Source organism: Hordeum vulgare, chromosome 2H (assembly GCF_904849725.1).
Source record: "Hordeum vulgare subsp. vulgare chromosome 2H, MorexV3_pseudomolecules_assembly, whole genome shotgun sequence".
NCBI lineage: Eukaryota > Viridiplantae > Streptophyta > Magnoliopsida > Poales > Poaceae > Hordeum > Hordeum vulgare.
This window is the reverse complement of record NC_058519.1, coordinates 576,595,261-576,614,423: the sequence shown is the minus strand read 5'-3', so window position 1 is coordinate 576,614,423 and position 19,163 is coordinate 576,595,261. Positions and strand designations below refer to the sequence as shown.

The 19,163-nt window shown below is 46.9% G+C and overlaps 48 non-coding genes and 1 pseudogene across 48 annotated transcripts; all 49 read right to left on the bottom strand.

The window, feature by feature from the left end:
• Positions 1–140: 140 nt before the first annotated feature.
• LOC123437523 lies at positions 141–259 on the bottom strand. Its single transcript, XR_006628698.1, has one exon. It is a non-coding gene; the product is annotated as a 5S ribosomal RNA (ribosomal RNA).
• Positions 260–440: 181 nt separating this feature from the next.
• Positions 441–559, bottom strand: LOC123431618. Its single transcript, XR_006623208.1, has one exon. It is a non-coding gene; the product is annotated as a 5S ribosomal RNA (ribosomal RNA).
• A 173-nt stretch (positions 560–732) lies between these two features.
• Positions 733–851, bottom strand: LOC123436537. The gene has a single exon (XR_006627756.1). It is a non-coding gene; the product is annotated as a 5S ribosomal RNA (ribosomal RNA).
• Positions 852–1,045: 194 nt separating this feature from the next.
• LOC123437884 lies at positions 1,046–1,164 on the bottom strand. Its single transcript, XR_006629049.1, has one exon. It is a non-coding gene; the product is annotated as a 5S ribosomal RNA (ribosomal RNA).
• A 191-nt stretch (positions 1,165–1,355) lies between these two features.
• On the bottom strand, positions 1,356–1,474 carry LOC123438128. Its single transcript, XR_006629288.1, has one exon. It is a non-coding gene; the product is annotated as a 5S ribosomal RNA (ribosomal RNA).
• Positions 1,475–1,647: 173 nt separating this feature from the next.
• On the bottom strand, positions 1,648–1,766 carry LOC123438447. The gene has a single exon (XR_006629588.1). It is a non-coding gene; the product is annotated as a 5S ribosomal RNA (ribosomal RNA).
• Positions 1,767–1,990: 224 nt separating this feature from the next.
• On the bottom strand, positions 1,991–2,109 carry LOC123432807. Its single transcript, XR_006624376.1, has one exon. It is a non-coding gene; the product is annotated as a 5S ribosomal RNA (ribosomal RNA).
• A 215-nt stretch (positions 2,110–2,324) lies between these two features.
• Positions 2,325–2,443, bottom strand: LOC123438350. Its single transcript, XR_006629498.1, has one exon. It is a non-coding gene; the product is annotated as a 5S ribosomal RNA (ribosomal RNA).
• A 209-nt stretch (positions 2,444–2,652) lies between these two features.
• LOC123434979 lies at positions 2,653–2,771 on the bottom strand. Its single transcript, XR_006626242.1, has one exon. It is a non-coding gene; the product is annotated as a 5S ribosomal RNA (ribosomal RNA).
• A 197-nt stretch (positions 2,772–2,968) lies between these two features.
• Positions 2,969–3,087, bottom strand: LOC123436536. The gene has a single exon (XR_006627755.1). It is a non-coding gene; the product is annotated as a 5S ribosomal RNA (ribosomal RNA).
• Positions 3,088–3,287: 200 nt separating this feature from the next.
• LOC123435712 lies at positions 3,288–3,406 on the bottom strand. Its single transcript, XR_006626963.1, has one exon. It is a non-coding gene; the product is annotated as a 5S ribosomal RNA (ribosomal RNA).
• A 173-nt stretch (positions 3,407–3,579) lies between these two features.
• LOC123433953 lies at positions 3,580–3,698 on the bottom strand. Its single transcript, XR_006625249.1, has one exon. It is a non-coding gene; the product is annotated as a 5S ribosomal RNA (ribosomal RNA).
• A 182-nt stretch (positions 3,699–3,880) lies between these two features.
• Positions 3,881–3,999, bottom strand: LOC123438529. The gene has a single exon (XR_006629665.1). It is a non-coding gene; the product is annotated as a 5S ribosomal RNA (ribosomal RNA).
• Positions 4,000–4,180: 181 nt separating this feature from the next.
• LOC123431883 lies at positions 4,181–4,299 on the bottom strand. Its single transcript, XR_006623483.1, has one exon. It is a non-coding gene; the product is annotated as a 5S ribosomal RNA (ribosomal RNA).
• A 173-nt stretch (positions 4,300–4,472) lies between these two features.
• LOC123436804 lies at positions 4,473–4,591 on the bottom strand. The gene has a single exon (XR_006628014.1). It is a non-coding gene; the product is annotated as a 5S ribosomal RNA (ribosomal RNA).
• A 194-nt stretch (positions 4,592–4,785) lies between these two features.
• LOC123431862 lies at positions 4,786–4,904 on the bottom strand. Its single transcript, XR_006623457.1, has one exon. It is a non-coding gene; the product is annotated as a 5S ribosomal RNA (ribosomal RNA).
• A 197-nt stretch (positions 4,905–5,101) lies between these two features.
• On the bottom strand, positions 5,102–5,220 carry LOC123438127. Its single transcript, XR_006629287.1, has one exon. It is a non-coding gene; the product is annotated as a 5S ribosomal RNA (ribosomal RNA).
• Positions 5,221–5,393: 173 nt separating this feature from the next.
• Positions 5,394–5,512, bottom strand: LOC123433952. The gene has a single exon (XR_006625248.1). It is a non-coding gene; the product is annotated as a 5S ribosomal RNA (ribosomal RNA).
• A 4,117-nt stretch (positions 5,513–9,629) lies between these two features.
• LOC123435782 lies at positions 9,630–9,748 on the bottom strand. Its single transcript, XR_006627030.1, has one exon. It is a non-coding gene; the product is annotated as a 5S ribosomal RNA (ribosomal RNA).
• Positions 9,749–9,948: 200 nt separating this feature from the next.
• On the bottom strand, positions 9,949–10,067 carry LOC123438349. Its single transcript, XR_006629497.1, has one exon. It is a non-coding gene; the product is annotated as a 5S ribosomal RNA (ribosomal RNA).
• A 218-nt stretch (positions 10,068–10,285) lies between these two features.
• LOC123433951 lies at positions 10,286–10,404 on the bottom strand. The gene has a single exon (XR_006625247.1). It is a non-coding gene; the product is annotated as a 5S ribosomal RNA (ribosomal RNA).
• Positions 10,405–10,616: 212 nt separating this feature from the next.
• LOC123431817 lies at positions 10,617–10,735 on the bottom strand. The gene has a single exon (XR_006623402.1). It is a non-coding gene; the product is annotated as a 5S ribosomal RNA (ribosomal RNA).
• Positions 10,736–10,908: 173 nt separating this feature from the next.
• Positions 10,909–11,027, bottom strand: LOC123433089. Its single transcript, XR_006624643.1, has one exon. It is a non-coding gene; the product is annotated as a 5S ribosomal RNA (ribosomal RNA).
• A 221-nt stretch (positions 11,028–11,248) lies between these two features.
• LOC123433950 lies at positions 11,249–11,367 on the bottom strand. The gene has a single exon (XR_006625246.1). It is a non-coding gene; the product is annotated as a 5S ribosomal RNA (ribosomal RNA).
• A 173-nt stretch (positions 11,368–11,540) lies between these two features.
• On the bottom strand, positions 11,541–11,659 carry LOC123433949. Its single transcript, XR_006625245.1, has one exon. It is a non-coding gene; the product is annotated as a 5S ribosomal RNA (ribosomal RNA).
• Positions 11,660–11,841: 182 nt separating this feature from the next.
• On the bottom strand, positions 11,842–11,960 carry LOC123432148. Its single transcript, XR_006623745.1, has one exon. It is a non-coding gene; the product is annotated as a 5S ribosomal RNA (ribosomal RNA).
• A 197-nt stretch (positions 11,961–12,157) lies between these two features.
• LOC123438347 lies at positions 12,158–12,276 on the bottom strand. The gene has a single exon (XR_006629495.1). It is a non-coding gene; the product is annotated as a 5S ribosomal RNA (ribosomal RNA).
• A 215-nt stretch (positions 12,277–12,491) lies between these two features.
• LOC123436863 lies at positions 12,492–12,610 on the bottom strand. The gene has a single exon (XR_006628071.1). It is a non-coding gene; the product is annotated as a 5S ribosomal RNA (ribosomal RNA).
• A 212-nt stretch (positions 12,611–12,822) lies between these two features.
• On the bottom strand, positions 12,823–12,941 carry LOC123436534. Its single transcript, XR_006627753.1, has one exon. It is a non-coding gene; the product is annotated as a 5S ribosomal RNA (ribosomal RNA).
• Positions 12,942–13,114: 173 nt separating this feature from the next.
• LOC123432338 lies at positions 13,115–13,233 on the bottom strand. The gene has a single exon (XR_006623926.1). It is a non-coding gene; the product is annotated as a 5S ribosomal RNA (ribosomal RNA).
• A 215-nt stretch (positions 13,234–13,448) lies between these two features.
• LOC123433948 lies at positions 13,449–13,567 on the bottom strand. Its single transcript, XR_006625244.1, has one exon. It is a non-coding gene; the product is annotated as a 5S ribosomal RNA (ribosomal RNA).
• Positions 13,568–13,740: 173 nt separating this feature from the next.
• On the bottom strand, positions 13,741–13,859 carry LOC123436803. Its single transcript, XR_006628013.1, has one exon. It is a non-coding gene; the product is annotated as a 5S ribosomal RNA (ribosomal RNA).
• Positions 13,860–14,059: 200 nt separating this feature from the next.
• LOC123433325 lies at positions 14,060–14,209 on the bottom strand (annotated as a pseudogene).
• A 206-nt stretch (positions 14,210–14,415) lies between these two features.
• LOC123436259 lies at positions 14,416–14,534 on the bottom strand. The gene has a single exon (XR_006627490.1). It is a non-coding gene; the product is annotated as a 5S ribosomal RNA (ribosomal RNA).
• Positions 14,535–14,716: 182 nt separating this feature from the next.
• LOC123433947 lies at positions 14,717–14,835 on the bottom strand. Its single transcript, XR_006625243.1, has one exon. It is a non-coding gene; the product is annotated as a 5S ribosomal RNA (ribosomal RNA).
• A 182-nt stretch (positions 14,836–15,017) lies between these two features.
• Positions 15,018–15,136, bottom strand: LOC123438332. The gene has a single exon (XR_006629481.1). It is a non-coding gene; the product is annotated as a 5S ribosomal RNA (ribosomal RNA).
• A 188-nt stretch (positions 15,137–15,324) lies between these two features.
• Positions 15,325–15,443, bottom strand: LOC123431876. Its single transcript, XR_006623474.1, has one exon. It is a non-coding gene; the product is annotated as a 5S ribosomal RNA (ribosomal RNA).
• A 184-nt stretch (positions 15,444–15,627) lies between these two features.
• On the bottom strand, positions 15,628–15,746 carry LOC123435149. The gene has a single exon (XR_006626410.1). It is a non-coding gene; the product is annotated as a 5S ribosomal RNA (ribosomal RNA).
• A 188-nt stretch (positions 15,747–15,934) lies between these two features.
• Positions 15,935–16,053, bottom strand: LOC123433946. The gene has a single exon (XR_006625242.1). It is a non-coding gene; the product is annotated as a 5S ribosomal RNA (ribosomal RNA).
• Positions 16,054–16,250: 197 nt separating this feature from the next.
• On the bottom strand, positions 16,251–16,369 carry LOC123433945. Its single transcript, XR_006625241.1, has one exon. It is a non-coding gene; the product is annotated as a 5S ribosomal RNA (ribosomal RNA).
• Positions 16,370–16,550: 181 nt separating this feature from the next.
• On the bottom strand, positions 16,551–16,669 carry LOC123437804. Its single transcript, XR_006628972.1, has one exon. It is a non-coding gene; the product is annotated as a 5S ribosomal RNA (ribosomal RNA).
• A 182-nt stretch (positions 16,670–16,851) lies between these two features.
• Positions 16,852–16,970, bottom strand: LOC123433942. The gene has a single exon (XR_006625239.1). It is a non-coding gene; the product is annotated as a 5S ribosomal RNA (ribosomal RNA).
• A 182-nt stretch (positions 16,971–17,152) lies between these two features.
• On the bottom strand, positions 17,153–17,271 carry LOC123436075. The gene has a single exon (XR_006627311.1). It is a non-coding gene; the product is annotated as a 5S ribosomal RNA (ribosomal RNA).
• Positions 17,272–17,468: 197 nt separating this feature from the next.
• Positions 17,469–17,587, bottom strand: LOC123436862. Its single transcript, XR_006628070.1, has one exon. It is a non-coding gene; the product is annotated as a 5S ribosomal RNA (ribosomal RNA).
• Positions 17,588–17,775: 188 nt separating this feature from the next.
• Positions 17,776–17,894, bottom strand: LOC123435402. Its single transcript, XR_006626654.1, has one exon. It is a non-coding gene; the product is annotated as a 5S ribosomal RNA (ribosomal RNA).
• Positions 17,895–18,091: 197 nt separating this feature from the next.
• Positions 18,092–18,210, bottom strand: LOC123433941. Its single transcript, XR_006625238.1, has one exon. It is a non-coding gene; the product is annotated as a 5S ribosomal RNA (ribosomal RNA).
• Positions 18,211–18,392: 182 nt separating this feature from the next.
• LOC123436422 lies at positions 18,393–18,511 on the bottom strand. Its single transcript, XR_006627648.1, has one exon. It is a non-coding gene; the product is annotated as a 5S ribosomal RNA (ribosomal RNA).
• Positions 18,512–18,699: 188 nt separating this feature from the next.
• LOC123432857 lies at positions 18,700–18,818 on the bottom strand. Its single transcript, XR_006624427.1, has one exon. It is a non-coding gene; the product is annotated as a 5S ribosomal RNA (ribosomal RNA).
• A 206-nt stretch (positions 18,819–19,024) lies between these two features.
• On the bottom strand, positions 19,025–19,143 carry LOC123435466. Its single transcript, XR_006626715.1, has one exon. It is a non-coding gene; the product is annotated as a 5S ribosomal RNA (ribosomal RNA).
• Positions 19,144–19,163: the final 20 nt, after the last annotated feature.

Here is a 19,163-nt window from a genome sequence, read left to right as displayed (position 1 = left end):
CTACTACTACTACTAGTCGTTGGGTGTCAAGCGCGGTGGGAAAAGTCACACAGTAATCGTCAAAAATAAGAAAATGAGGTCATATAGATCACGCTCCCGCGTCATCCTTGTCACGTGGCGCAAAAATATATTTAAAAAGGGGAATGCAACACAAGGACTTCCCAGGAGGTCACCCATCCTAGTACTACTCTCGCCCAAGCACGCTTAACTTCGGAGTTCTGATGGGATCCGATGCTTTAGTGCTGGTATGATCGCATCCGACATGCAACTATCTATTTGTTCCTTATGCTTGCCCTACTACTACTACTACTACTAGTCGTTGGGTGTCAAGCGCGGTGGGAAAAGTCACACAGTAATCGTCAAAAATAAGAAAATGAGGTCATATAGATCACGGTCCCGCGTCGTCCTTGTCACGTGGCGCAAAAATATATTTAAAAAGGGGAATGCAACACGAGGACTTCCCAGGAGGTGACCCATCCTAGTACTACTCTCGCCCAAGCACGCTTAACTTCCGAGTTCTGATGGGATCCGGTGCTTTAGTGCTGGTATGATCGCATCCGACATGCAACTATCTATTTGTTCCTTATGCTTGCCCCTACTACTACTAGTCGTTGGGTGTCAAGCGCGGTGGGAAAAGTCACACAGTAATCGTCAAAAATAAGAAAATGAGGTCATATAGATCACGCTCCCGCGTCATCCTTGTCACGTGGCGCAAAAATATATTTAAAAAGGGGAATGCAACACGAGGACTTCCCAGGAGGTCACCCATCCTAGTACTACTCTCGCCCAAGCACGCTTAACTTCGAAGTTCTGATGGGATCCGGTGCTTTAGTGCTGGTATGATCGCATCCGACATGCAACTATCTATTTGTTCCTTATGCTTGCCCCTACTACTACTACTACTGCTGCTACTACTACTAATTGTTGGGTGTCAAGCGCGGTGGGAAAAGTCACACAGTAATCGTCAAAAATAAGAAAATGAGGTCATATAGATCACGCTCCCGCGTCATCCTTGTCACGTGGCGCAAAAATATATTTAAAAAGGGGAATGCAACACGAGGACTTCCCAGGAGGTCACCCATCCTAGTACTACTCTCGCCCAAGCACGCTTAACTTCGGAGTTCTGATGGGATCCGGTGCTTTAGTGCTGTTATGATCGCATCCGACATGCAACTATCTATTTGTTCCTTATGCTTTCCCCAACTACTACTACTACTACTACTACTACTAGTCGTTGGGTGTCAAGCGCGGTGGGAAAAGTCACACAGTAATCGTCAAAAATAAGAAAATGAGGTCATATAGATCACGCTCCCGCATCATCCTTGTCACGTGGCGCAAAAATATATTTAAAAAGGGGAATGCAACACGAGGACTTCCCAGGAGGTCACCAATCCTAGTACTACTCTCGCCCAAGCACGCTTAACTTCGGAGTTCTGATGGGATCCGGTGCTTTAGTGCTGGTATGATCGCATCCGACATGCAACTATCTATTTGTTCCTTATGCTTGCCCCTACTACTACTAGTCGTTGGGTGTCAAGCGCGGTGGGAAAAGTCACACAGTAATCATCAAAAATAAGAAAATGAGGTCATATAGATCACGCTCCCGCGTCATCCTTGTCACGTGGCGCAAAAATATATTTAAAAAGGGAAATGCAACACGAGGACTTCCCAGGAGGTCACCCATCCTAGTACTACTCTCGCCCAAGCAAGCTTAACTTCGGAGTTCTGATGGGATCCGGTGCTTTAGTGCTGGTATGATCGCATCCGACATGCAACTATCTATTTGTTCCTTATGCTTGCCCCTACTACTACTACTACTACTACTACTACTACTACTACTACTACTACTACTACTACTACTACTAGTCGTTGGGTGTCAAGCGCGGTGGGAAAAGTCACACAGTAATCGTCAAAAATAAGAAAATGAGGTCATATAGATCACGCTCCCGCGTCATCCTTGTCACGTGGCGCAAAAATATATTTAAAAAGGGGAATGCAACACGAGGACTTCCCAGGAGGTCACCCATCCTAGTACTACTCTCGCCCAAGCACGCTTAACTTCAGAGTTTTGATGGGATCCGGTGCTTTAGTGTTGGTATGATCGCATCCGACATGCAACTATCTATTTGTTCCTTATGCTTGCCCCTACTACTACTACTACTACTACTACTACTACTACTACTACTACTACTACTACTAGTCGTTGGGTGTCAAGCGCGGTGGGAAAAGTCACACAGTAATCGTCAAAAATAAGAAAATGAGGTCATATAGATCACGGTCCCGCGTCATCCTTGTCACGTGGCGCAAAAATATATTTAAAAAGGGGAATGCACCACGAGGACTTCCGAGGAGGTCACCCATCCTAGTACTACTCTCGCCCAAGCACGCTTAACTTCGGAGTTCTGATGGGATCCGGTGCTTTAGTGCTGGTATGATCGCATCCGACATGCAACTATCTATTTGTTCCTTATGCTTGCCCCTACTACTACTACTACTACTACTACCACTACTACTACTACTACTACTAGTCGTTGGGTGTCAAGCGCGGTGGGAAAAGTCACACAGTAATCGTCAAAAATAAGAAAATGAGGTCATATAGATCACGGTCCCGCGTCATCCTTGTCACGTGGCGCAAAAATATATTTAAAAAGGGGAATGCAACACGAGGACTTCCCAAGAGGTCACCCATCCTAGTACTACTCTCGCCCAAGCACGCTTAACTTCGGAGTTCTGATGGGATCCGGTGCTTTAGTGCTGGTATGATCGCATCCGACATGCAACTATCTATTTGTTCCTTATGCTTGCCCCTACTACTACTACTACTACTACTACTACTACTACTAGTCGTTGGGTGTCAAGCGCGGTGGGAAAAGTCACACAGTAATCGTCAAAAATAAGAAAATGAGGTCATATAGATCACGCTCCCGCGTCATCCTTGTCACGTGGCGCAAAAATATATTTAAAAAGGGGAATGCAACACGAGGACTTCCCAGGAGGTCACCCATCCTAGTACTACTCTCGCCCAAGCACGCTTAACTTCGAAGTTCTGATGGGATCCGGTGCTTTAGTGCTGGTATGATCGCATCCGACATGCAACTATCTATTTGTTCCTTATGCTTGCCCCTACTACTACTACTACTACTACTACTACTACTACTACTAGTCGTTGGGTGTCAAGCGCGGTGGGAAAAGTCACACAGTAATCGTCAAAAATAAGAAAATGAGGTCATATAGATCACGCTCCCACGTCATCCTTGTCACGTGGCGCAAAAATATATTTAAAAAGGGGAATGCAACACGAGGACTTCCCAGGAGGTCACCCATCCTAGTACTACTCTCGCCCAAGCACGCTTAACTTCGGAGTTCTCATGGGATCCGGTGCTTTAGTGCTGGTATGATCGCATCCGACATGCAACTATCTATTTGTTCCTTATGCTTGCCCCTACTACTACTAGTCGTTGGGTGTCAAGCGCGGTGGGAAAAGTCACACAGTAATCGTCAAAAATAAGAAAATGAGGTCATATAGATCACGGTCCCGCGTCATCCTTGTCACGTGGCGCAAAAATATATTTAAAAAGGGGAATGCAACACGAGGACTTCCCAGGAGGTCACCCATCCTAGTACTACTCTCGCCCAAGCACGCTTAACTTCGGAGTTCTGATGGGATCCGGTGCTTTAGTGCTGGTATGATCGCATCCGACATGCAACTATCTATTTGTTCCTTATGCTTGCCCCTACTACTACTACTACTACTAGTCGTTGGGTGTCAAGCGCGGTGGGAAAAGTCACACAGTAATCGTCAAAAATAAGAAAATGAGGTCATATAGATCACGCTCCCGCGTCATCCTTGTCACGTGGCGCAAAAATATATTTAAAAAGGGGAATGCAACACGAGGACTTCCCAGGAGGTCACCCATCCTAGTACTACTCTCGCCCAAGCACGCTTAACTTCGAAGTTCTGATGGGATCCGATGCTTTAGTGCTGGTATGATCGCATCCGACATGCAACTATCTATTTGTTCCTTATGCTTGCCCTACTACTACTACTACTACTAGTCGTTGGGTGTCAAGCGCGGTGGGAAAAGTCACACAGTAATCGTCAAAAATAAGAAAATGAGGTCATATAGATCACGGTCCCGCGTCGTCCTTGTCACGTGGCGCAAAAATATATTTAAAAAGGGGAATGCAACACGAGGACTTCCCACGAGGTGACCCATCCTAGTACTACTCTCGCCCAAGCACGCTTAACTTCCGAGTTCTGATGGGATCCGGTGCTTTAGTGCTGGTATGATCGCATCCGACATGCAACTATCTATTTGTTCCTTATGCTTGCCCCTACTACTACTAGTCGTTGGGTGTCAAGCGCGGTGGGAAAAGTCACACAGTAATCGTCAAAAATAAGAAAATGAGGTCATATAGATCACGCTCCCGCGTCATCCTTGTCACGTGGCGCAAAAATATATTTAAAAAGGGGAATGCAACACGAGGACTTCCCAGGAGGTCACCCATCCTAGTACTACTCTCGCCCAAGCACGCTTAACTTCGAAGTTCTGATGGGATCCGGTGCTTTAGTGCTGGTATGATTGCATCCGACATGCAACTATCTATTTGTTCCTTATGCTTGCCCCTACTACTACTACTACTGCTGCTACTACTACTAATTGTTGGGTGTCAAGCGCGGTGGGAAAAGTCACACAGTAATCGTCAAAAATAAGAAAATGAGGTCATATAGATCACGCTCCCGCGTCATCCTTGTCACGTGGCGCAAAAATATATTTAAAAAGGGGAATGCAACACGAGGACTTCCCAGGAGGTCACCCATCCTAGTACTACTCTCGCCCAAGCACGCTTAACTTCGGAGTTCTGATGGGTTCCGGTGCTTTAGTGCTGTTATGATCGCATCCAACATGCAACTATCTATTTGTTCCTTATGCTTTCCCCAACTACTACTACTACTACTACTACTACTACTACTAGTCGTTGGGTGTCAAGCGCGGTGGGAAAAGTCACACAGTAATCGTCAAAAATAAGAAAATGAGGTCATATAGATCACGCTCCCGCGTCATCCTTGTCACGTGGCGCAAAAATATATTTAAAAAGGGGAATGCAACACGAGGACTTCCCAGGAGGTCACCAATCCTAGTACTACTCTCGCCCAAGCACGCTTAACTTCGGAGTTCTGATGGGATCCGGTGCTTTAGTGCTGGTATGATCGCATCCGACATGCAACTATCTATTTGTTCCTTATGCTTGCCCCTACTATTACTAGTCGTTGGGTGTCAAGCGCGGTGGGAAAAGTCACACAGTAATCGTCAAAAATAAGAAAATGAGGTCATATAGATCACGCTCCCGCGTCATCCTTGTCACGTGGCGCAAAAATATATTTAAAAAGAGGAATGCAACACGAGGACTTCCCAGGAGGTCACCCATCCTAGTACTACTCTCGCCCAAGCACGCTTAACTTCGGAGTTCTGATGGGATCCGGTGCTTTAGTGCTGGTATGATCGCATCCGACATGCAACTATCTATTTGTTCCTTATGCTTGCCCCTACTACTACTACTACTACTACTACTCCCGCCGGTCCTTTTTTCTTTGCGTTTAAGAAAAGTTGATTTTTCCCTCAATGCTCTGCGTACTAGCTTTTCTTGGCTGTTGTTTCCAACTTTACCCCTCCTTTCCAATTATTGCATGTCTCTTTCCCATGCACAGCCAACGCCTCTTTCCCATGTACAGCGCCGCAGCCACCGCCTCTTCCCAAGGAAACCAGCTGCCTACCTCTTCCTCTCCTTCCCACGGGTCTCATCTCACCCTCCCATTCTCCACATCTCACTCTCCCTTCTCCTCTACATCCCCTCCATTTCTATGGATGAAATCCACCCATCATGGTTGTGGGAGGACAGCCAACCTGTAGAGCATAGTGAGTCCATGCATGAAAGTTTGCTCGCGGAAGACAGCTTGCTCGACGTGGACGACAGCGAGCTCGCGTACGGAGGTGTGCTCCCCACAGGCGGTGCGCTCACGAGCAGTGGTGTTCTCTCGCTCGCAGAGGGCAGCGCCCTCGCGGACGGCGTCGTGCTCCCGCTCGCGGACGGCGACGCAGTCATGGAAGGCAGCGTGTCTGCGGATAGTGGCCTCCTGCCGCTCGCGGATGGCGACGCAGTCATGGAAGGCAGTGCGCCCACGGACGGCGACGCAGTCGTGGAAGGCGGCGCGTTCGCGGAGTGCAGCATGCACCTGAAGGACGGTGGCGTCCACGCACTTGAGCACGTCGTGCATGCGTTGGTCGACAAGGTGAACAAGCTGACCGACAAGGTGCAGCAGCTCACCGAACTGCTGCACGCGCTCGCCGTGAGGGGCATGAAGGTGGATGGTGCCAACCTGGAGGACGAGGACGGCCAACATGCGCTCGTGGATGATAGTGGCATCTACGACGGACAGAAGTGCGGCGAGATGGTCGATGGCGACCCATTGCCGCCGATCGAGCAATTCTCTGTTCCTCCCGGCGCAGAAGAGGTCAGGCTAGAACTGATGAGCATTTGCTATCGAGATATTCTGACTAAGGATGAACTGAAGGAAATTTTAAAATGATCCAACACTGATCATCGAGTAGTGCTGATGATGCATAGATGGTTCAAGTAGTGGATGTCACTTTTATCATGTGATGTTAATTTTGTTATCGATCATTGGATGTGATGTTAATTTTGTTATCGATCATTGGAGTATTTTTCTTTCGAACCAAATGTTCATTCTCATTGCAACAAAAGATGGATTACATGATCCCATTACATCAACAAGACAACATAGCACTAATCTTACATCAACAAGACAACATAGCACTAATCTTACATCAACAAGACAAAACAACACTACTCAACTAAGAATGCCCTCGCTTTGTCCACGATGGATCGATCACAAGGTAACGTCACCGGTAAGATATGAAGATGTTGAAGGACTTGCTTTCTCATGTGCGGCACCTTGTAGTGTTGACCTCCATTATCCTTGAGAACCTCACGCATGCAAGATTGTAGAGTGAGAAATATCCGGTTGCATCTCTCGGCGGGGTACTGATCAAATGCTTGGCACACCTTCATAATTATGTCATCGATGGAACCAGGAAAAAGTTTCTGGAACAATGACTGTAAGGCAGCAAAGAAACCAAGATCAAGTATGTTAAGATCCGGCGAGTTCGGTGGCTGACACACCAAACGAATGTCCCACCCATCCGCTTGGGCCGCGGCAAGGAAAACCGGATCATCAACATTCACATGGGTCCTAGCATTATCTTGCTGGATGAATATAGGACGCCCACGTTCAGAAGGAGGCCACTTCGCCTTGATCGCGGGGATAACCTTGTTCACTAAGAAGTCTCTACTCACATCCCTTGTCACCTTGGGAATGACCTTTGTCACAATTGTCCCGGCTAGACGGTTAGGACTATCCCTTTTAGCCGCTTCCTGAAAAGTGAACGGCCATATTCCAATTTTACCATCAAATGTCACATTATCATTCACATCAAAGCGAGGGCGTGCTACAGCTGCGAGAAACATAACCCTCTCTATATAATTCTTGTTCTGCGTGAACCGTTCCGGTTCTTCCTCATCACCTGCTAGGTATAGCTTGAGAGACTTCTTGGTGCGATAGAACCATTTCTCATCTATATGAATGACATTGTACATTTCTTTAAAAGACGGATGTTCCTGTAGGCTCTCTTCCTGAAACTGCGAGAGGCACCACTCAACCCTACGTCTCTTGTTCAAATCAGTGAGAGTTCCCTTGATGGCATTGCTGTGGCGCCTAATCTGCTTCTCTTTAAGCCTCCTCCAAACCGTGGTTTTGGACACATTTAACTCGTTTGCGAGATCTTTGATGGTTGTTCTCTTCCTCTTGTCGACTGCCTTTATAGACTCCGAGTCGATGTCTATCCTCTTACGACCACAATTTTTTGGCTTCTTGTTCAACACTCCAAGCATCCCTCCATATAACTTTCCCTTGTTCCATAAGTCCTGAACAGTTCTCTGCGGCATACCGGTCAAACGGGACACTTCTTTGGTCACTCCACGCTTCATAATGCCTAGACTTGTCCTCTCCAACAACATGCCATAGACGGTGAGCTTAGCTTTGTCACTCCACTCACGTGGCTGCTGAGGTTGTGGATTATTCCCTAAACCAAATTAAAAGTCAGATTTAGAGAAGCACATGCACATGCAGAGAGATGGAGAGAAGCACAAGCACATGCACATGCACATGCAGATTTTTATTAATTAATTGAGTCAAACCGGTGCTGGGCAAGTTTCTCACCATGCATGGGGTCACTTGCGTGAGCTTCACCATTCTCTTCGTCGTGCTCCTCGCCTCCTGCAGCATCATCATGTCCACCATTGCCGTTGCCACTACGAGCGGTGTATTCGTCTTCAACATCCTCACGTGTGGCGACGTTCAAGTCAGGAAGTTGACGCCCTCGACCGCGACCACGCCCGGCCGCACCTCTGCCATGTCCTCGTCCAGTCACGATAGGGTGCTCCGGCTGCCACTGGATCGTGCCGGCATGAGCGCGCCTGCGTCCAGCTAGGCCTAACCGTCCGCCGGCGACTTGCACGCTTCCTCTTCCGCGGTCAACGTTGCCGAGCCGACGGCCGGTCAAGCCTAGACGAGAGCGGCCATGGTTGTGGCCATGGTTTCCGCTCATACCAGCGCCGCTACTTCCGCCTTGCACCTCCACATCCGCAGGCTGGCTGGTGTCGTCGTTGCCATTGCTTCCGCTGGCTGGCTGGTTTTGCTCGACGGCTTCATTTTCTGTATTTGGTTTGGACTTTCAAAGGAAATCAAATAGAGCAGAATAAATAGAGTAAAATGAAACAAGAACAATCAGTTCGTACCGCCGTCGCTCTCCTCGAATACGTAGACATAGTTCATGTCCTCGGCGTGGCCATCATATTGATCCTCCACCTCTTCCCAGTCGATGGCCAAATTGAGATCGAAAGTAGCCATTGCATTCAAGTGGCAAGAGAGAGAGAGGAACAAAGAGAGTGGAGAGAGAATTCTGTGCGGTTCTGTTCATGACGGAGGCTAACATTTATAGACAAAACTTTTGAGTCTAACCATGGCGGTAAGCTAAATTTGGAGCTAATTCATGGCGGGCTGCTTAGTTTTGGAGGGAGTTGAAAATTTTGGCGAATTTTTTTTCAAAGAGAGAGAGAAGCGCATGCAGAAAGATGGAGAGGAGAGAGAGATGCATGCAGAACCGGAGAGAGAGAGAGAGAGGTGCATGCATTAGAGATGGAGAGGAGAAAGACGCATGCAAAAAGGTGGAGAGAGGAGTTACGTGGGCGCGAGAATATATGGGTGCATGCTGATGATTCACATGCATGGAGTAACTGCTCAGCGTAGCAACTCAGGGGCAAAGTAGTCCAAATTTTGCTCAGGTTTCCTCTTCTTGGTATCCGGGCTGAAGCTTAAACGCAAAGAAAAAAGGACCGGAGGGAGTACTACTACTACTACTAGTAGTCGTTGGGTGTCAAGCGCGGTGGGAAAAGTCACACAGTAATCGTCAAAAATAAGAAAATGAGGTCATATAGATCACGCTCCCGCGTCATCCTTGTCACGTGGCGCAAAAATATATTTAAAAAGGGGAATGCAACACGAGGACTTCCCAGGAGGTCACCCATCCTAGTACTACTCTCGCCCAAGCACGCTTAACTTCAGAGTTCTGATGGGATCCGGTGCTTTAGTGCTGGTATGATCGCATCCAACATGCAACTATCTATTTGTTCCTTATGCTTGCCCCTACTACTACTACTACTACTACTACTACTACTATTTCTAGTCGTTGGGTGTCAAGCGCGGTGGGAAAAGTCACACAGTAATCGTCAAAAATAAGAAAATGAGGTCATATAGATCACGGTCCCGCGTCATCCTTGTCACATGGCGCAAAAATATATTTAAAAAGGGGAATGCACCACGAGGACTTCCGAGGAGGTCACCCATCCTAGTACTACTCTCGCCCAAGCACGCTTAACTTCGGAGTTCTGATGGGATCCGGTGCTTTAGTGCTGGTATGATCGCATCCGACATGCAACTATCTATTTGTTCCTTATGCTTGCCCCTACTACTACTACTACTACTACTACTACTACTACCACTACTACTACTACTACTACTAGTCGTTGGGTGTCAAGCGCGGTGGGAAAAGTCACACAGTAATCGTCAAAAATAAGAAAATGAGGTCATATAGATCACGGTCCCGCGTCATCCTTGTCACGTGGCGCAAAAATATATTTAAAAAGGGGAATGCAACACGAGGACTTCCCAGGAGGTCACCCATCCTAGTACTACTCTCGCCCAAGCACGCTTAACTTCGGAGTTCTGATGGGATCCGGTGCTTTAGTGCTGGTATGATCGCATCCGACATGCAACTATCTATTTGTTCCTTATGCTTGCCCCTACCCCTACTACTACTACTGCCACTACTACTACTACTACTAATACTACTAGTCGTTGGTTGTCAAGCGCGGTGGGAAAAGTCACACAGTAATCGTCAAAAATAAGAAAATGAGGTCATATAGATCACGCTCCCGCGTCATCCTTGTCACGTGGCGCAAAAATATATTTAAAAAGGGGAATGCAACACGAGGACTTCCCAGGAGGTCACCCATCCTAGTACTACTCTCGCCCAAGCACGCTTAACTTCGAAGTTTTGATGGGATCCGGTGCTTTAGTGCTGGTATGATCGCATCCGACATGCAACTATCTATTTGTTCCTTATGCTTGCCCCTACTACTACTAGTCGTTGGGTGTCAAGCGCGGTGGGAAAAGTCACACAGTAATCGTCAAAAATAAGAAAATGAGGTCATATAGATCACGCTCCCGCGTCATCCTTGTCACGTGGCGCAAAAATATATTTAAAAAGGGGAATGCAACAAGAGGACTTCCCAGGAGGTCACCCAACCTAGTACTACTCTCGTCCAAGCACGCTTAACTTCGGAGTTCTGATGGGATCCGGTGCTTTAGTGCTGTTATGATCGCATCCGACATGCAACTATCTATTTGTTCCTTATGCTTGCCTCTACTACTACTACTACTACTACTACTACTACTACTACTACTACTACTACTACTACTACTAGTCGTTGGGTGTCAAGCGCGGTGGGAAAAGTCACACAGTAATCGTCAAAAATAAGAAAATGAGGTCATATAGATCACGCTCCCGCGTCATCCTTGTCACGTGGCGCAAAAATATATTTAAAAAGGGGAATGCAACACGAGGACTTCCCAGGAGGTCACCCATCCTAGTACTACTCTCGCCCAAGCACGCTTAACTTCGGAGTTCTGATGGGATCCGGTGCTTTAGTGCTGGTATGATCGCATCCGACATGCAACTATCTATTTGTTCCTTATGCTTGCCCCTACTACTACTAGTCGTTGGGTGTCAAGCGCGGTGGGAAAAGTCACACAGTAATCGTCAAAAATAAGAAAATGAGGTCATATAGATCACGCTCCCGCGTCATCCTTGTCACGTGGCGCAAAAATATATTTAAAAAGGGGAATGCAACACGAGGACTTCCCAGGAGGTCACCCATCCTAGTACTACTCTCGCCCAAGCACGCTTAACTTCGGAGTTCTGATGGGATCCGGTGCTTTAGTGCTGGTATGATCGCATCCGACATGCAACTATCTATTTGTTCCTTATGCTTGCCCCTACTACTACTACTACTAGTAGTCGTTGGGTGTCAAGCGCGGTGGGAAAAGTCACACAGTAATCGTCAAAAATAAGAAAATGAGGTCATATAGATCACGCTCCCGCGTCATCCTTGTCACGTGGCGCAAAAATATATTTAAAAAGGGGAATGCAACACGAGGACTTCCCAGGAGGTCACCCATCCTAGTACTACTCTCGCCCAAGCACGCTTAACTTCAGAGTTCTGATGGGATCCGGTGCTTTAGTGCTGGTATGTTAGCATCCGACATGCAACTATCTATTTGTTCCTTATGCTTGCCCCTACTACTACTACTACTACTACTACTACTACTACTAGTCGTTGGGTGTCAAGCGCGGTGGGAAAAGTCACACAGTAATCGTCAAAAATAAGAAAATGAGGTCATATAGATCACGGTCCCGCGTCATCCTTGTCACGTGGCGCAAAAATATATTTAAAAAGGGGAATGCACCACGAGGACTTCCGAGGAGGTCACCCATCCTAGTACTACTCTCGCCCAAGCACGCTTAACTTCGGAGTTCTGATGGGATCCGGTGCTTTAGTGCTGGTATGATCGCATCCGACATGCAACTATCTATTTGTTCCTTATGCTTGCCCCTACTACTACTACTACTACTACTACTACTACCACTACTACAACTACTACTACTAGTCGTTGGGTGTCAAGCGCGGTGGGAAAAGTCACACAGTAATCGTCAAAAATAAGAAAATGAGGTCATATAGATCACGGTCCCGCGTCATCCTTGTCACGTGGCGCAAAAATATATTTAAAAAGGGGAATGCAACACGAGGACTTCCCAGGAGGTCACCCATCCTAGTACTACTCTCGCCCAAGTACGCTTAACTTCGGAGTTCTGATGGGATCCGGTGCTTTAGTGCTGGTATGATCGCATCCGACATGCAACTATCTATTTGTTCCTTATGCTTGCCCCTACCCCTACTACTACTACTACCACTACTACTACTACTACTAATACTACTAGTCGTTGGGTGTCAAGCGCGGTGGGAAAAGTCACACAGTAATCGTCAAAAATAAGAAAATGAGGTCATATAGATCACGCTCCCGCGTCATCCTTGTCACGTGGCGCAAAAATATATTTAAAAAGGGGAATGCAACACGAGGACTTCCCAGGAGGTCACCCATCCTAGTACTACTCTCGCCCAAGCACGCTTAACTTCGAAGTTCTGATGGGATCCGGTGCTTTAGTGCTGGTATGATCGCATCCGACATGCAACTATCTATTTGTTCCTTATGCTTGCCCCTACTACTACTAGTCGTTGGGTGTCAAGCGCGGTGGGAAAAGTCACACAGTAATCGTCAAAAATAAGAAAATGAGGTCATATAGATCACGCTCCCGCGTCATCCTTGTCACGTGGCGCAAAAATATATTTAAAAAGGGGAATGCAACACGAGGACTTCCGAGGAGGTCACCCAACCTAGTACTACTCTCGCCCAAGCACGCTTAACTTCGGAGTTCTGATGGGATCCGGTGCTTTAGTGCTGTTATGATCGCATCCGACATGCAACTATCTATTTGTTCCTTATGCTTGCCCCAACTACTACTACTACTACTACTACTACTACTACTACTACTACTACTACTACTAGTCGTTGGGTGTCAAGCGCGGTGGGAAAAGTCACACAGTAATCGTCAAAAATAAGAAAATGAGGTCATATAGATCACGCTCCCGCGTCATCCTTGTCACGTGGCGCAAAAATATATTTAAAAAGGGGAATGCAACACGAGGACTTCCCAGGAGGTCACCCATCCTAGTACTACTCTCGCCCAAGCACGCTTAACTTCGGAGTTCTGATGGGATCCGGTGCTTTAGTGCTGGTATGATCGCATCCGACATGCCACTATCTATTTGTTCCTTATGCTTGCCCCTACTACTACTAGTCGTTGGGTGTCAAGCGCGGTGGGAAAAGTCACACAGTAATCGTCAAAAATAAGAAAATGAGGTCATATAGATCACGCTCCCGCGTCATCCTTGTCACGTGGCGCAAAAAAATATTTAAAAAGGGGAATGCAACACGAGGACTTCCCAGGAGGTCACCCATCCTAGTACTACTCTCGCCCAAGCACGCTTAACTTCGAAGTTCTGATGGGATCCGGTGCTTTAGTGCTGGTATGATTGCATCCGACATGCAACTATCTATTTGTTCCTTATGCTTGCCCCTACTACTACTACTACTACTACTACTGCTACTACTACTAATTGTTGGGTGTCAAGCGCGGTGGGAAAAGTCACACAGTAATCGTCAAAAATAAGAAAATGAGGTCATATAGATCACGCTCCCGCGTCATCCTTGTCACGTGGCGCAAAAATATATTTAAAAAGGGGAATGCAACACGAGGACTTCCCAGGAGGTCACCCATCCTAGTACTACTCTCGCCCAAGCACACCCATCCTAGTACTACTCTCGCCCATGCACGCTTAACTTCGGAGTTCTGATGGGATCCGGTGCTTTAGTGCTGTTATGATCGCATCCGACATGCAACTATCTATTTGTTCCTTATGCTTGCCCCAACTACTACTACTACTACTACTACTAATACTACTACTACTACTAGTCGTTGGGTGTCAAGCGCGGTGGGAAAAGTCACACAGTAATCGTCAAAAATAAGAAAATGAGGTCATATAGATCACGCTCCCGCGTCATCCTTGTCACGTGGCGCAAAAATATATTTAAAAAGGGGAATGCAACACGAGGACTTCCGAGGAGGTCACCCATCCTAGTACTACTCTCGCCCAAGCACGCTTAACTTCGGAGTTCTGATGGGATCCGGTGCTTTAGTGCTGGTATGATCGCATCCGACATGCAACTATCTATTTGTTCCTTATGCTTGCCCCTACTACTACTACTACTACTAGTCGTTGGGTGTCAAGCGCGGTGGGAAAAGTCACACAGTAATCGTCAAAAATAAGAAAATGAGGTCATATAGATCACGTTCCCGCGTCATCCTTGTCACGTGGCGCAAAAATATATTTAAAAAGGGGAATGCAACACGAGGACTTCCCAGGAGGTCACCCATCCTAGTACTACTCTCGCCCAAGCACGCTTAACTTCGGAGTTCTGATGGGATCCGGTGCTTTAGTGCTGGTATGATCGCATCCGACATGCAACTATCTATTTGTTCCTTATGCTTGCCCCTACTACTACTACTACTACTAGTCGTTGGGTGTCAAGCGCGGTGGGAAAAGTCACACAGTAATCGTCAAAAATAAGAAAATGAGGTCATATAGATCACGGTCCCGCGTCATCCTTGTCACGTGGCGCAAAAATATATTTAAAAAGGGGAATGCAACACGAGGACTTCCCAGGAGGTCACCCATCCTAGTACTACTCTTGCCCAAGCACGCTTAACTTCAGAGTTCTGATGGGATCCGGTGCTTTAGTGCTGGTATGATCGCATCCGACATGCAACTATCTATTTGTTCCTTATGCTTGCCCCTACTACTACTACTACTACTACTACTAGTCGTTGGGTGTCAAGCGCGGTGGGAAAAGTCACACAGTAATCGTCAAAAATAAGAAAATGAGGTCATATAGATCACGCTCCCGCGTCATCCTTGTCACGTTGCGCGAAAATATATTTAAAAAGGGGAATGCAACACGAGGACTTCCCAGGAGGTCACCCATCCTAGTACTACTCTCGCCCAAGCACGCTTAAGTTCGGAGTTCTGATGGGATCCGATGCTTTAGTGCTGGTATGATCGCATCCGACATGCAACTATCTATTTGTTCCTTATGCTTGCCCTACTACTACTACTACTACTACTAGTCGTTGGGTGTCAAGCGCGGTGGAAAAAGTCACACAGTAATCGTCAAAAATAAGAAAATGAGGTCATATAGATCACGGTCCCGCGTCGTCCTTGTCACGTGGCGCAAAAATATATTTAAAAAGGGGAATGCAACACGAGGACTTCCCAGGAGGTCACCCATCCTAGTACTACTCTCGCCCAAGCACGCTTAACTTCGGAGTTCTGATGGGATCCGGTGCTTTAGTGCTGGTATGATCACATCCGACATGCAACTATCTATTTGTTCCTTATGCTTGCCCCTACTACTACTACTACTACTACTACTAGTCGTTGGGTGTCAAGCGCGGTGGGAAAAGTCACACAGTAATCGTCAAAAATAAGAAAATGAGGTCATATAGATCACGGTCCCGCGTCATCCTTGTCACGTGGCGCAAAAATATATTTAAAAAGGGGAATGCAACACGAGGACTTCCCAGGAGGTCACCCATCCTAGTACTACTCTCGCCCAAGCACGCTTAACTTCGGAGTTCTGATGGGATCCGGTGCTTTAGTGCTGGTATGATCGCATCCGACATGCAACTATCTATTTGTTCCTTATGCTTGCCCCTACTACTACTACTACTACTACTACTACTACTACTAGTCGTTGGGTGTCAAGCGCGGTGGGAAAAGTCACACAGTAATCGTCAAAAATAAGAAAATGAGGTCATATAGATCACGCTCCCGCGTCATCCTTGTCACGTGGCGCAAAAATATATTTAAAAAGGGGAATGCAACACGAGGACTTCCCAGGAGGTCACCCATCCTAGTACTACTCTCGCCCAAGCACGCTTAACTTCGGAGTTCTGATGGGATCCGGTGCTTTAGTGCTGGTATGATCGCATCCGACATGCAACTATCTATTTGTTCCTTATGCTTGCCCTACTACTAATACTACTACTAGTCGTTGGGTGTCAAGCGCGGTGGGAAAAGTCACACAGTAATCGTCAAAAATAAGAAAATGAGGTCATATAGATCACGGTCCCGCGTCATCCTTGTCACGTGGCGCAAAAATATATTGAAAAAGGGGAATGCAACACGAGGACTTCCCAGGAGGTCACCCATCCTAGTACTACTCTCGCCAAAGCACGCTTAACTTCGGAGTTCTGATGGGATCCGGTGCTTTAGTGCTGGTATGATCGCATCCGACATGCAACTATCTATTTGTTCCTTATGCTTGCCCCTACTACTACTACTACTACTAGTCGTTGGGTGTCAAGCGCGGTGGGAAAAGTCACACAGTAATCGTCAAAAATAAGAAAATGAGGTCATATAGATCACGGTCCCGCGTCATCTTTGTCATGTGGCGCAAAAATATATTTAAAAAGGGGAATGCAACACGAGGACTTCCCAGGAGGTCACCCATCCTAGTACTACTCTCGCCCAAGCACGCTTAACTTCGGAGTTCTGATGGGATCCGGTGCTTTAGTGCTGGTATGATCGCATCCGACATGCAACTATCTATTTGTTCCTTATGCTTGCCCCTACTACTACTACTACTACTAGTCGTTGGGTGTCAAGCGCGGTGGGAAAAGTCACACAGTAATCGTCAAAAATAAGAAAATGAGGTCATATAGATCACGCTCCCGCGTCATCCTTGTCACGTGGCGCAATAATATATTTAAAAAGGGGAATGCAACACGAGGACTTCCCAGGAGGTCACCCATCCTAGTACTACTCTCGCCCAAGCACGCTTAACTTTGGAGTTCTGATGGGATCCGGTGCTTTAGTGCTGGTATGATCGCATCCGACATGCAACTATCTATTTGTTCCTTATGCTTGCCCCTACTACTACTACTACTACTACTACTACTACTACTAGTCGTTGGGTGTCAAGCGCGGTGGGAAAAGTCACACAGTAATCGTCAAAAATAAGAAAATGAGGTCATATAGATCACGGTCCCGCGTCATCCTTGTCACGTGCCGCAAAAATATATTTTAAAAGGGGAATGCAACACGAGGACTTCCCAGGAGGTCACCCATCCTAGTACTACTCTCGCCCAAGTACGCTTAACTTCGGAGTTCTGATGGGATCCGGTGCTTTAGTGCTGGTATGATCGCATCCGACATGCAACTATCTATTTGTTCCTTATGCTTGCCCCTACTACTACTACTACTACTACTACTAGTCGTTGGGTGTCAAGCGCGGTGGGAAAAGTCACACAGTAATCGTCAAAAATAAGAAAATGAGGTCATATAGATCACGCTCCCGCGTCATCCTTGTCACGTGGCGCAAAATTATATTTAAAAAGGGAAATGCAACACGAGGACTTCCCAGGAGGTCACCCATCCTAGTACTACTCTCGCCCAAGCACGCTTAACTTCGGAGTTCTGATGGGATCCGGTGCTTTAGTGCTGGTATGATCGCATCCGACATGCAACTATCTATTTGTTCCTTATGCTTGCCCCTACTACTACTACTACTACTACTACTACTACTACTAGTCGTTGGGTGTCAAGCGCGGTGGGAAAAGTCACACAGTAATCGTCAAAAATAAGAAAATGAGGTCATATAGATCACGGTCCCGCGTCATCCTTGTCACGTGCCGCAAAAATATATTTAAAAAGGGGAATGCAACACGAGGACTTCCCAGGAGGTCACCCATCCTAGTACTACTCTCGCCCAAGCACGCTTAACTTCGGAGTTCTGATGGGATCCGGTGCTTTAGTGCTGGTATGATCGCATCCGACATGCAACTATCTATTTGTTCCTTATGCTTGCCCCTACTACTACTACTACTACTAGTCGTTGGGTGTCAAGCGCGGTGGGAAAAGTCACACAGTAATCGTCAAAAATAAGAAAATGAGGTCATATAGATCACGGTCCCGCGTCATCCTTGTCACGTGCCGCAAAAATATATTTAAAAAGGGGAATGCAACACGAGGACTTCCCAGGAGGTCACCCATCCTAGTACTACTCTCGCCCAAGCACGCTTAACTTCGGAGTTCTGATGGGATCCGATGCTTTAGTGCTGGTATGATCGCATCCGACATGCAACTATCTATTTGTTCCTTATGCTTGCCCCTACTACTACTACTACTACTACTACTAGTCGTTGGGTGTCAAGCGCGGTGGGAAAAGTCACACAGTAATCGTCAAAAATAAGAAAATGAGGTCATATAGATCACGCTCCCGCGTCATCCTTGTCACGTGGCGCAAAAATATATTTAAAAAGGGGAATGCAACAAGAGGACTTCCCAGGAGGTCACCCATCCTAGTACTACTCTCGCTCTAGCACGCTTAACTTCGGAGTTCTTATGGGATCCGGTGCTTTAGTGCTGGTATGATCGCATCCGACATGCAACTATCTATTTCTTCCTTATGCTTGCCCCTACTACTACTACTACTACTACTACTACTACTACTACTACTACTAGTCGTTGGGTGTCAAGCGCGGTGGGAAAAGTCACACAGTAATCGTCAAAAATAAGAAAATGAGGTCATATAGATCACGGTCCCGCGTCATCCTTGTCACGTGGCGCAAAAATATATTTAAAAAGGGGAATGCAACGCGAGGACTTCCCAGGAGGTCACCCATCCTAGTACTACTCTCGCCCAAGCACGCTTAACTTCGGAGTTCTGATGGGATCCGGTGCTTTAGTGCTGGTATGATCGCATCCGACATGCAACTATCTATTTG